The sequence below is a fragment of the Silene latifolia genome, chromosome Y (assembly GCF_048544455.1).
Source record: "Silene latifolia isolate original U9 population chromosome Y, ASM4854445v1, whole genome shotgun sequence".
NCBI lineage: Eukaryota > Viridiplantae > Streptophyta > Magnoliopsida > Caryophyllales > Caryophyllaceae > Silene > Silene latifolia.
This window is the reverse complement of record NC_133538.1, coordinates 269,408,387-269,421,663: the sequence shown is the minus strand read 5'-3', so window position 1 is coordinate 269,421,663 and position 13,277 is coordinate 269,408,387. Positions and strand designations below refer to the sequence as shown.

General features: G+C 36.6%; 1 long non-coding RNA gene across 3 annotated transcripts; it reads right to left on the bottom strand.

Annotated features, from left to right (window-relative positions):
• Positions 1-299: 299 nt before the first annotated feature.
• LOC141633689 (uncharacterized) lies at positions 300-2,685 on the bottom strand. Of its 3 annotated transcripts, none has more exons than XR_012538472.1 (4): positions 2,444-2,685; positions 1,355-1,428; positions 969-1,027; positions 300-653 (listed from the first exon to the last, which is right to left on the bottom strand). It is a non-coding gene; the product is annotated as an uncharacterized LOC141633689 (long non-coding RNA). The 3 variants fall into 3 exon arrangements; XR_012538473.1 differs by having other exon boundaries at positions 1,355-1,421; XR_012538471.1 differs by lacking the exon at positions 1,355-1,428.
• Positions 2,686-13,277: the final 10,592 nt, after the last annotated feature.

The window sequence follows — 13,277 nt, the reverse complement described above, 5'->3', positions numbered from 1 at the left end:
GCTACCTAAAGCTCCGTTGCAATAGCCCAATGCAACACTTAGTGCAACACTTTATCATCAAAAGCAACACTTTGTTAAAGTGTTGCACTTTTTTTGGGAATGCAACACTTTTTTCCGGCAACACTTATATAAGCAGTTGCAACACTTTCATCATTTAAAATGCAACACTTTCATAATCATTTGCAACATTTATTAATTGAATAAGGCAACACTTTTGATGTTGAGAACGCAACATTTTTTCTATAGACAACGCAACACTTTTGTAAAAGACAAATAATTCAGTTCACTGTGTCAAAAAATAATAATAATTATTATTATTTCATTCCAAAAATAATACAAAGTTTTTTATAAGCCTGTATTCTTTATTAATATAACAATTGTAATAGCATTAAGTTACAACTTGCAACCTTAAATAGAGTGAACAATCTAAGGCACGTCTTGATTTTTAGCTTAATCCTCGAAATGACCACATGCAGTCTGCCAAGCAAAGCAAACTCACCATCGTGCATTCATTTCCAGTTATCATATCCAACATACCACAATGATCACCTTCCCTTTTAGTCTAAATCCGAAGCACTTTCTTATACATCAATCCCAAGGAACATGCGCGTTCCTAATATTTCACCAAAGCCAAACACTTCTGCCGAATAGAACTGCAGCAAAAAAGATAGATGGTTAACATTCTTGGCAGTCTGCATACAACATATACAAACATCACCTTGCACCTAGACCCATTCTTATTAGTCCTCCTGTAATAGTTAATAACGACAACATGTTTTAGGGAGGAAAGAAGATGCTCAAAACACATGCACCAGTGTTTGTAGAACTTTATTAAATGGACTCTAAAGAAACTATAACCCAGATAACTCATTGACATATTGCTTTCTTCAAGTAACATAGATACACCAAAAGTCCATCTCAGTCAAAAGGATCAGCAAGATCAATGTAACATATGAAGTGATATGTACCTTGCGCTTTGAGTGATCGATTCATCCAAGAAGAATAGCTAGCCATGCTAAGCACGAATCTGACAAGAAAGGGAATCAAAGTGAAACATAAGTATATAGAAAAAAAAACAAAAAGATACGAGTGATAGCAAACAAAAATTCAGAAAAACTAGAAGTTTATTAGTAAATTTATAGAAAAGTTGGTGAATGCATATCAGGATTGTCAGGTACTCCTTGCATTCCACTTTCATTGTCCTATTTTCCATTTTGCTAACATTTAAAAAATAAGAAGTAAAATTAGTACCCTACATCTTTAATTAAGAAGAGTGGGGACAATGTCATTTTGATAGAGTGAGTTGTAGTTAAAAGATTAAGGGTAATAATGGTAGGCCATCCATTTTGCATACCAAATTTTGATGTTTTGAACCTTGCAATCCAATTTGGTAGTAAGCATTTCCTTATTGTGTAGTGAACCTTTAAGCTTCAAAATAAAAGCATAATTAGATGCCACGTATTAACATATAGGCCAGTGTCTCATATTTAGCTCAAGATGGTAACTTATAGGCTCAATTACATTTCTTCCATTGGGCAATGATAGCATAATGACTATGATAAAAGCATTTGTGAACAGGATGGGCAAAAGGAGGGACACAATTATACACTATTCTTCATTATACATCATTGATTCTTTGAATTATAGAAAGTTACAGATTGAGGAAGAGAAAATATGCAGAAGAAAACTTAGATAAAAAATGAAATAAAAAACATTACAAGCAATAAAGAAGAATTAACACACCCCCTTTCATCAATTACAGAAATAAGCAGCTCATTATTATCACAAGTTTGTGAAAAATCATTTAACTCCTTCAATTGTTTTCGAATTGACTACCGTGGTTCATGGTATGAGATTGATTATGAAGCTACAATAAAGTTACTCTTGCATTTGTCTTCTTCTATGAGAACATATGATATGGGTTTCTTGATGGAGGAATCTAAAATAACGAGAAATTAAGGCATACAAAATTACTTATGATATAACAAGGTCATTCACTTTGAAGAGACCTAATGAGACAGGTTTAGGTTTCTTGAAGGAACAAGAGCATGGTGAAAACAAATCTCAATTTACCCAAACAACGAACATTACTATCATTAAGAGCACAGTAAACCACAAGTTAACAAAAATCCCAAACAATTCGTAATCACGAACAGTATAAAACAATAACGAAACCCAACTCACGATTTATCTATTCAATCAGCATATTAGTCTTAATATATCATAATCGCATAAACAGCAGAAATAATCAACAAATACGATTTTCAATAAAAGACCCCAAATTGCATAAACCCTAGCACCATATGATGACAATATTACTCAATTAATCTATAAAATTACCCAAATATTCAGGATAAATGATGTATAATAATGTCAAATAACTAATACAGTAGGATAAAATTTAGAAATTACAACAAAGTGGGAAAAAAGTGACCTTACGTACATTCGTTCGTCGTTTTGGGCCTCCTGCAAGCGCGACTTGTCGTGGTCTAGATAAGGTGCGGTATGGGAAACTGGGTGAGGTCTGGTTGTGGCGAGATCCAGTGGTGGTTGAGTTGCGGCGAGGTAAGTGGCGAGATGCAGAATTCGCAAGGATCGATGACGTTTGGTGCGTGAGTGTATTAAATGTCATGGACCATATGAACTGTATCGGTAACTATGTGAATAAAGTCATTAAGTGCGTCCCACGACACTAGTACTCACTACTCCGTATCAAACTAGTCATCATATCATATTATTATTAATACACAAATAGTTATTTAAGACCGGTAATATTCGTCCTAAATTTAAAACGGGTCAAATAGTTAGAGATGTAAATTGAGTCACTCAGGTCGGTTAAGTGTCGGATAATTTTGGGTTCGGGTTGTGTCGAGTCAGGGATGGGTTCGGGTTGATTACGGTTCATGTCGGGTCATCTTCGGGTCGGGTCATCAGCAGTGCCAAGTCGGTCGGGTCATTAGCCGGTCAATTATCTGGCGGATTATCAGCATATATTTTAACTTATGTTTTAATTTTGTATGGGTAATTTTATGTTTAAACAATGTGTAAGTATATTAATTGTAGTTTTAAATGAAAACAATTAAAATGAATGTCAATTTAGTCTTATTTACATAGTTATTAAGCAACTTCATTATCAAGTCATCCATCGGGTTAAGTCAATATCAGATCACGGGCCAGGTCGGGTCAGTTCAAGTCAGGTCGGTTTGGTTCACTTAATTTTCGAGTTCTATCAGGTCGGGTTCTGGCCGAGTCATAAGCAAACTTAGCGTTCATTAAGTCGACTTGAACGAATAGCTCGGATAGGACAGACATCTCATAGGCAGTCAAAGGCGACACAGCAGAGGAGGTGGCCCCTGGAACAAGCTCCAGGTTGCTACCTTCCATGGGAGTGAGGATAACCTTAGTTGACTCGGCGTCGGAAGCAAGCACAAGTTTCTGATAAAATAGTGGAAAGGGGACCTTGACTGGGACATCAGGAGTGCTAGGAGCTAAGACAGACTCTGACTCTGACTCGGACTCTCCTTCACTTTCCTCTTTGAACATAGGGCTTTCTCCAGTTGTGACCTTGAGGATGCGGCCATGGCGATCGGTCCACTTGACAGTTTTCCTACAGCCTTGTGTAGCTTTCTCCGGGACAATATCAGAGATTAAGGCGGTGGGATCGAACTTGTTTTCTTTTAGAGCAATGTTGATGATGTCCACATAGCCGAGGTGCTTGATGTTGTCCTCTCCGAAGAGGAGACTGACGGCTTGTCCATCGAGCCATGGGGTCGACTCAGATTTGGTTGGCGCAGCTTTGGTGTTGTCGCGGATGAAGTAGCAGTCTTGAAGACCTTTACATTTAGGTGCTTGGCCCTGGCTACGGAGTCATACATAGGCTCAGGAAAGCCATTGTAGAGCTCGGATTCTCCCTCGGGGACGAAGTATCCATTGAGAGTCAAACGGTATGGACGGAGGATAACTCCGTGCTTTTTGTGCTTCCGTATTAGGAGGTTCATCTCCTGAATGTCTTCATCGGTAGGCTCATAGCCTAGCCCGAAAGGGATGTTATGGACCTTAACCTATTTCAAGGGAGGCAAGGTTCTCTTCAGTGGATTGAGGGGCAAGCCCAGGAAATATCCTTGGCGCATCAGAATGCGATTGACTGTGAGGTTGGAGAACGGGTCACAATCGAAGGATGCTAATTCATCAGTTAGGCCATTCACAGCTTAGAACCCCCACATTTTGTTGTCGTCCTCCTCAATGACTTGAGAGGCTATTTCTTTCTTAATGATAGCCTTGATCGGGGAGGCGGGAATCATGATTGTTTTTCCATCGAAAGGGACCCTGATTTTTTGATTGAAGGTTGAGGTGATGGCCTTGACAACATGAATCCAGTGGCGTCCTAGAAGTATGTTGAAAGAGGCATCGATGTCGACCACCTGAAAACTGGCTTGTCTTTCCAAGGGTCTAGTTGCAATGGTCAAGGTGATAAGCCCCACAACCTTACGACGAGTTCCATCACAGGCGCGTACTCCTTGGTTAGTTGGGACCAAATCAGCTTCTTTGATACCCAGTTTTTGAGCCGTCTTGAGGGGAATGATATTAACCGCAGATCCGTCATCCACTAGAACCATAAACACATTCTTTTTGAGGCATTCTACGGTGATGTATAGGGCTAGGTTATGGTTGGCTCCGAATGGAGGGATATCTTTGTCAGAGAAGATGACCGGGTTGCTCAGGTCGAGGACATCTCTTGTCATATGTGCCACCACTTCTTCAGGAGAGGAGGTAGAGGTAACTGTCAACTTTCCCAAGGCTTGTAGCAAAGTCGGCCAATGCTCGAAGGACGTAGCAATCAGTTACCAAATTGAAATTTCGGCCTTTGCTTTTTGCAGTTGTTTAAGGATCGAGTTTTCGGAAGTCTAGAGTTGAGTGTCCGCGTCCGGGATAATCTGGTCATTCGTTGTTGGAACGACTGTTGAATTGTTCGGGTCTTGGTAGGGGCGTCCGGACCGCATAAGATGACCGATCTCTTTTGTTTGTTTGCCCTTTCCCGGAACGAGGTAGAAATCCTTTGTGTCGTCTCTCCAGATAACGTTGATTTCGGTATCTCGAGGGTACCTTGGAGGGGTATTCCTCGGTGGATAGTTTTTGTGACGGATGTTTTTGTGGGGGTAATTTTTGTAGGGTCGATTATTGTGGGGTTGATTATGGTGGGGTGCGTGCCAGAATGGTCGTGGGAATAATCCTTCCTGGTGAGGGTAGTTTTGGGTGTCTGGAGGACCCTCCCTCGGGCGCGGTGTTGGTGGGTTGAAAATAAAGCGGTAGTAGGCGTCCTCAAGTCGGGTAATCCTTTCTGAGAGATTGGCTATGGCCTCCTCAACTTGTTGGAATATGGTGAGCATGGTCGCGGTGCTGAATACGAATATCCCGTCTGGGGCATCCTTCTCCAAGGCATTCACCTCGTCATTAGTTGGCAAGATGAGGTGTGAGCAATCCAAGGTTGGCTCGTCATCAGATATGGCATGGATTCCCTGTTGGAGCTTGTGTCCTCCACAAATTAGTGTGATAACATTTGTAAATCTCTTACAGGTTCACAAGAGTATACTTCGTATTTAATCAGTTGATTAACGATTACCTAATAACGGATGGCTTGCTAGAAAGTTTGACGTTATTATCATACAGATGGCGGTGATCAACTGGTTCCTAAAGGTCACACCTATAGGATGTGTTTGAGAGGTGTGGTTATGGAAATGTAATCACATTGATGCCTTATATGACTAAACAGTTAGTCAATGTGTTGATGAGACGATTATTTATTGCCGATTAAATAATATTAGCTGAGACGAATTAACTGTCAATTCGTAAATTGGATATAATAAGTTATATTTAATTAATGTATATAATGTTAGCTTGGATGAATTAATATGTTAATTCGTAATTAAATGTTATCGGTTATATTTAATCAACAAGATGAATGTGTCATAGTGGTAATAGTAGATGACAATTTATATTTAACACATTTTATACATTTTTGGAATAACCGAAAATAAGGATTTTAATCCTAATTATTTCGGTGGGATTTGGGCCGAAATGAGGAAGAAAAAAAGACTCCCCATTCACTTCTCTTTTTCGGTTAGAATAAGAGGAAAAGGGAGCTTATTTTTTTTAACCTAATCATTTTCTAACCTAGCCTCCATCTCATCAAAAGAAAAACACAAAACCTAAAAAATCAGTTAATTTTTGGATCGATTCTATTAAAATCAAAGGGCATTTCTCTTATTGTCTTGGGTTCAACTGATAGGAGAATATCATTGCGATATTGTTCATAGGCCATAAAAGCTAGGACCGAAGGTTATTTCTTAATCCTTTACGTTTTGTTTATGCAATTTAGTTTTATGACTGGTAATCATCACTTTATAATTCGTTATAATCCTTAAATTTAAAGGGATGCATACAGATAAATCCCACAAGTGGTATCAGAGCCAAGGCCACGAATTTTAATTTTGATGATTCTCATAAAATTGTTTTAAACATTTAGGGTTTCCGAAAAAAAAAAAAAAGTCGGCTGGAAATTTTTTTTGAACTGTGAAGTTTTTTTTTTGCAGCCGTGTTTGTTCTTGTTTTGTTGTTATGATTCCATTTGATTTATTCATATTATTGTTCATCGATTTTGTTCATCGATAATCATGTTTTTGATATTTTGGGCATAATGCCGATTTTAAAAAAATTGGGACGGCTGTCAATTTGTTTTTAGCCGTGGAAATTTTTTTGTTACTGTTCACGTCTCGGTTACTGTTCACGTCTGGAGAGAATAAAAAAAAATTGGTTTTTTTTTCGGTTTTAGCTGTAAAACCGAGAAAAGGTCTTTTTATTGGGTTGTTTCGGTTTTTACCGAGATAATTTTTAAAGAAAATTTTATTTTGTTCGATTTTGGCCAATTAATTATTGTGAAGCGGTTCATAATTAAAAGATACCTAATTATTTTAAAGCAGTTTAAAATATTGATGGATTAAATTCATATTACAAGTTTAATATGAATTAAGATTGAAATTAATGTGATTAATTGAGGAATTGTCACTTAATTTGATCATTTAAATAGGTGGTTTGGAAAATTAATCATCATAATTAAAGAATTATGTCTTGTATGTTTAATTTATTTTTAATTTATGCATTTTATTTTTGTTGAATGAATCGTTGAACGAATTTATTTATGTATTTTTTTTTTTTGCAATCGGTTGTAATTTGTAATACTTAGTGTGGCCTTAGTCAAATTATGTTTTCGTAATGAAGGAAACATAATTTTTATGTAATTATGAGATCTCGAATCTCCTTTATTTTTCTTCAGTTTTTGTGTTTTGAAATTAGAATGTAATAAAGAGGTTTATTATGTAAATTTATTTATTGTAATTTTCAAAGAAGACTAAAGATGGAGATTGGAGCTCACTCCCGCTACATGGATCAAGATGGAACATCAAGACAAGCTTCTCGGGTCCATCCATGGATTCCAAAGTTGTATTTATGTTCATTTTGATAGAATAGGCCACACTAGGACTTTTTATCGTTTTTACGTTTTTCATTCCTATTGCTTTTCATTCACATTATAGTTTATGCATCATATTCCGCCTAAAACCAAACCACCTACTACTAAAATGCATGAAAATTGACACATATAGGTTGTATGTTAGTTTTCATAGACATACAGAAGTCACATGTTCATTAAGCCATCATCTTAGTTTATTCATTCACACATGCTAGATATTAGTTCACTTAAAATGAATTAAAATAAAGTTGATGGGATCTTCCTCTAAAACGGAAATTGAGATTAGTCTTTATAAAGGCAAACAACTATGAATCCCTTCTTCGTCGGTAGGCATAATATGACCCCTTCTACGTTGGGTAAGTAGTTTGTGTTGACTTAGTTTATCTCAACATTATAGTCCGAAGAGTTTCTCGTGATTATGATGGACTAAAGATAGAATTTACAGAAATTTATCGACCAAGAATTCTAACAGTAGAATTAGCCAAAAGGTTGGCTTATCAATTTACAGATAATTGAGTCTTGGGATCATTTATATAATTCTTGAGGAAGGTCAATTGTATAAATGCTTGAGTCTTCGCGTTATGACATTAGATCATTAGACTTAAATTAAATCGATGCACATGCTGATTATTTATTCTTCTTTTCGCAGTGTAGAACACGTTTATATTACTGTTACAACAAATGGCTGGAAATAACGAAATCCCAATGCCTAGTGCCACACTTGGACTGGAGTCCTGGCTGAAAGTTTTTATGGACAACATGAATCAGTACACGCGACTGAAGAATGACGGGTCCAACTTTGCGGACTGGGAGGCAGCACTACGGAATGCTGCCATTGCTGACGGTAAGCTCAAGTACTTAACTTAGCCAATACTGGTAAACCCAGGCCCCAATGCGGGAGTTAACGAGTCACTTGCTTATAGTGATTTCGTTATGGAAGCGGGTGCGATAAATAACGTACTCATCTTTGCAATGGAAACCAATTTGCAGAGACACTTCATTGCCCAAGGTGCGAACAAGATTTTCACAACGCTCACTAACGAGTTCACAAAAGCACCGAGGATCGTTACTTATGAGCATACCTGTCGCTTCTTTGATGCGAAACTCCAAAAGGGCCAACCGGTTAGCCCACACATTCTTAACATGATTGACAATGTCTAGAAGTTGGAGGCACTTGATTGCAAAATCAGTGAGAGCATTGTCATTGACCGAATGCTTCATTCTCTTCACGATGGTTTTGCCCTTTTCAGGACGAACTACTACATGAATGACTTGAAAAAGAGTCCTCATGAGCTACACTCCCATCTCGTACAAACCTAGAAGGATATGAAATTGAGTGGGAGCATGAAGCAGGATGTTCTCACGATTTCCAACAAGGGTAAAGGTAAGGGCAAAGCTCCAGGCGACCTAACTGTAGGTAAGCTAAAATTCAAGAAGCCAGGAAACGGTAAGAGTGGGCCCGGTGAGACTAGTGGCTCACAGGGCAAGGCAAAGAGCAAGGGCGGTGACATTGAGTGCCACCATTACCACAAGACTGGACATTGGAGTAGGAACTGTCCCATCTATCGTGACGACATCAAAGCAGGCCGTGTCGCTCCTGTTGGTATGTCATCTTATATTCATATGATTGAGATTAACCATGCAAGTTTCAGAACTTGGGTACTTGATACTGGTTGTGGTTCTCATCTGTGTAATCATTTGCTGGGCCTAAGATGTTGGAAATCTATATCTCATTATTTAACATATTCTTATATGTTTCAAATTTATTTAGTCATAAAATAAATTGCAAATCTTATGCATGCAAACTAAAATAGATAAGTGAAGAAATCATTTTCTCACCATATGAAATTCGGTCAAATGGGCACCAACAAGATCTCCTTCTTGTTAGTTCTCTAGCTTTCCAATATTGGATGAACATACATGACCTCAAAATAGAAGCCCTCCAATTAGTAGCACCCAAGCCTATCCCTTAAACCCACAAACTAATATGTACTAGATATTTATATTGTGGTTTACCTTAAAATTGAATACTAATACTCATATATTACATTAATAATTTTAGTAATCTTTTGAACAAATTTGAATCAAAAACCTCATCTTTTTGATGAAGATTAAAGAGAGAGAAGAGAGGAAAAAATACATGAACGTTTGCATCTGTTATATGAATGAATGATGAGAAAAAATAAGAGAATAAAATTCTCTATATTTGGGGTGGAAAACCGGTGGTAGTGGCTTTGGGTAGTCAAATTAATCTTCCCAATTTGCTTTTGTTCTTCACAAGAAAAGCTAGCTAGTAGTAGGTGTCATCATGATGTCTATTTTATTATTTAAATAACAAAAACCATCAAAACCCACTTACTACATATAAAAACGGTTTTCCATGTAATATGGAGTCCATTTTATTTTTGTCAATTGTACAAGTGTATGTCATGTGACATGTGAAATGTCTTATGTCATGTTTTAATTTAAAATGCATATTTAACAAATTAAATATCATTTATAAATTAAATAAATCATATTTAACAAATTGACTAGTAATATAAAATTACTTTCTCATAAAATGGTCATTTAATTACTAGTTAGTATAATTCACAATATCTTGTAATTATAACTAACTTATCATTCTCTTCTCGCGTGTTTCGCAAACACCGATTAATTTTAGTAATATAACTTCTTAAATTACTAAATAAAATCTCATTTAATCACATTATAATAAGATGTCATTTTCTCTCTTATGATAATTTGTTCAATTTTAAGGAATTAATTAATCTGTATCGGTATACAATTAATTAACCTTTTCAATTAAGGGAATCGTTCTTTAGGTGTGACCTCAAGGGATCAACTGGTCACCACCGTCGCACGACAGTAATGTCAAACTCTAGCCAGCCAATCATTACCGATATGTGTGGACCAGTTGACTATATATATAATGTATCATCCCTTCCGTATTCTTTTAATGAGATTTAAAAATGATATTTAAATCATGTGATCGCACTGTTGTTGAGGACACATTTCCCAACAATCTCCCACTTGTCCTCGACAAGTGTGCGTCACCAATTCTCTTGTCCTATTACTATCTCCCACTCAATGCAAGGTGTCTTTCGGGTCGTACTTGGAAGTGATCATATCGAGAGTGGTTTCCTCGATCTGGAGAATAACTGATTGACCGGATTTATCTATCATAGATACCTTCCGAGCGTGGCCAAGCATTTCCAGTTCATTACTCCTCGAGTGGCCCTGAGATATTTTTTTAACCCTGACAAGGGGGTGGACAATTCCTATCGCACTTATTCCCTTCGACTAGCCACAGCCATCATAACCCAAAATATGCCCATTTGACCCCATTTACGAAGGTCGTAGTAACACAAATCAAAGTTAATCTGAAACTGTGCCACCTTAGGTGAACAGTCTTTAGTCAAAAGAATCGACTCATTAGAATACTATAGTAGCTCTCGCCACGACCAGGCTATATAAATTTGCCAGAACTCTATAAGCGGTCACTGCCCGACAAAGTGTTCCTAACAGTCTGCCTATGTGATCGACTAGTAATTTCTCATGACTCTATGGCACTTGAACTTGCCATCAATCGCATCACACTCTAGTCACTTCGAGACGTCACCTCATATAAGTGACTATGGGCGAATACAATGTTAATCCGTGTTCACTTTAACAGGGTTCAATGTTGTCTCTACAACCCGTTTGGATGTAACAAAGTATAAAAGGAGTTTTTAAAGTAAAAACTCGAACGACAAATGTGATTATCACATATGAATAGTCAATGCCTGATTACTATTTCATGTTCTATAATCTAATTTGATCTTGTATGTAGTTGTTCATTTCTATTTAATTGAAATGACACGACTGATCATGTTAAGCCTATGAAAAGGCTTTGGTTAGTAGGTTTTATCAACTTCTTGTACCTTACTCAACCTTACTACATACTCGTTTTCCTTTGTAATGTATACATTTGCATTACAAAACTTTCTCAGTACATGTCGAGAATCAATCAAGACATAGGCCCTCTAGCCTTAGAATAGCCCCCACTGTTTTCACAGCATGCGGGACTCTTCCTTCTTGCACATCTCATGATTCCAAGTGTACTCAATTTCCGTTATAAATATTTCTCATTGTTCTTTATTGCCTAGAACGATTCTAGAAAATCTTCTTCTTAATTAATATAGCCACAATGGTATCTTAACCATCCTAATGTGTTTTGATTATGGTTTTGTCGGAAACCATGCGCAATCTCAATTGTCAATTGTCACTTGTGTAACACCCTTACACAAAATTGCATCATAAACACTTTTCTTTACTTCCTTAATGCTTCTGCAAGCACTTAAGGGTAATCTTTATGGCTTACTTGGTAAAGATTACTTAAATTCGATTTTGAAAACAATTCATCATACTTAAAGTATATGAAGTGTTACATATCATTACTCATTTAATTGATCCGGCAGCGGAAGCAAATGAAATCAATTAAATATGTTCAATTTAATTGAACTAGTCATGAATCATATCAACATAGGACTTCTTATTGACGCTAATATCATGTGGATTTATCTTCATAAAACCGGATATTCAAGATGTATTATAATACTCCAAAAGTCTTAAATCATTCGCAATGATCAATATGTCATCCACATATAAGACTAATTAAAATTTCCGTAACTCCCACTAAACTCCATGTATAAACACAACTTCTCGACTTATTGAGAAAAGTTTTATCACATGATCAAAATGTTGATTCCAACTCATTGATGTCCTACTTAAGATTCTCTCTTAAGTTTCACATTATCTTAGGATTGCAAGAATCTATAAAACTCAAGACATGTATTGAATACATTCCTTCTAATTGAAGATGTGGGTTTTAGATTCACTCGCTGTGTATTTCATAATAATGAAACACAATCCCTAAGAAGATCCAAATAGACTTAAGCATTTCAATTAGTGCAAAACCATTTTCAACCAATCTTGCTTTGAAATCTCTCTTTATTAGTGCAAATCCCTTTGTCACTAATCAAGCCTTTTTATTTCGGATTTTCATGGCTCTAAGCCTTGTATAGAGTTGTGACTTAAACACTCTCATGTCTTATATAAGTCATATGTTCATTACATTCCAGAAGTAATCAACTTGAATCAAACGATTTATTTTGTAAGTTATAAGCTCTTTACTTTCTTAAAAGTAGCATGAATTCATCATCTTTAACAAGTGACGAATTTAACCTCCTAGGTTTTGAAGAAACAATGTCTTACACAAAACGTCTCATGTAGCCAAGAAAGACCAGTTTCTTGCGACATAACATTCTCTGTGGCATTCTTTGGGGCTCTTAAATAATTTCTCCCACTCTGTCTTCTAGAAATAAACTTGTATTTTAGAAAGACAGCTTCACGAGCCGCAAACCCGTCGTACTCGTGATAATTGAAGAGTGAAAAATGAGTATTTGTTTCTTGTGAAAACTTACAAACATGGTACCCTTACCATTTCATATCTCATATGATTCGATTTAGTGGAAAAATAATTTAGACAAAAATGATAAAATCCCAAAAAGGATCAAGTAACTCAAAGTAACTTGATTGAAGTCCAAACCATATCGAATAGCATTTGATTTCTTATCCAACCATTCATTATTCCATAATGCGTGCTAAGAGAGATTAACTTGTGATACTATATCACATTTCCTTTGGCTTATATCAAAGTCTTCACTTTGATAATCCCATCACGACTAAATCGTGATTCCTTGAACTCTTTAAA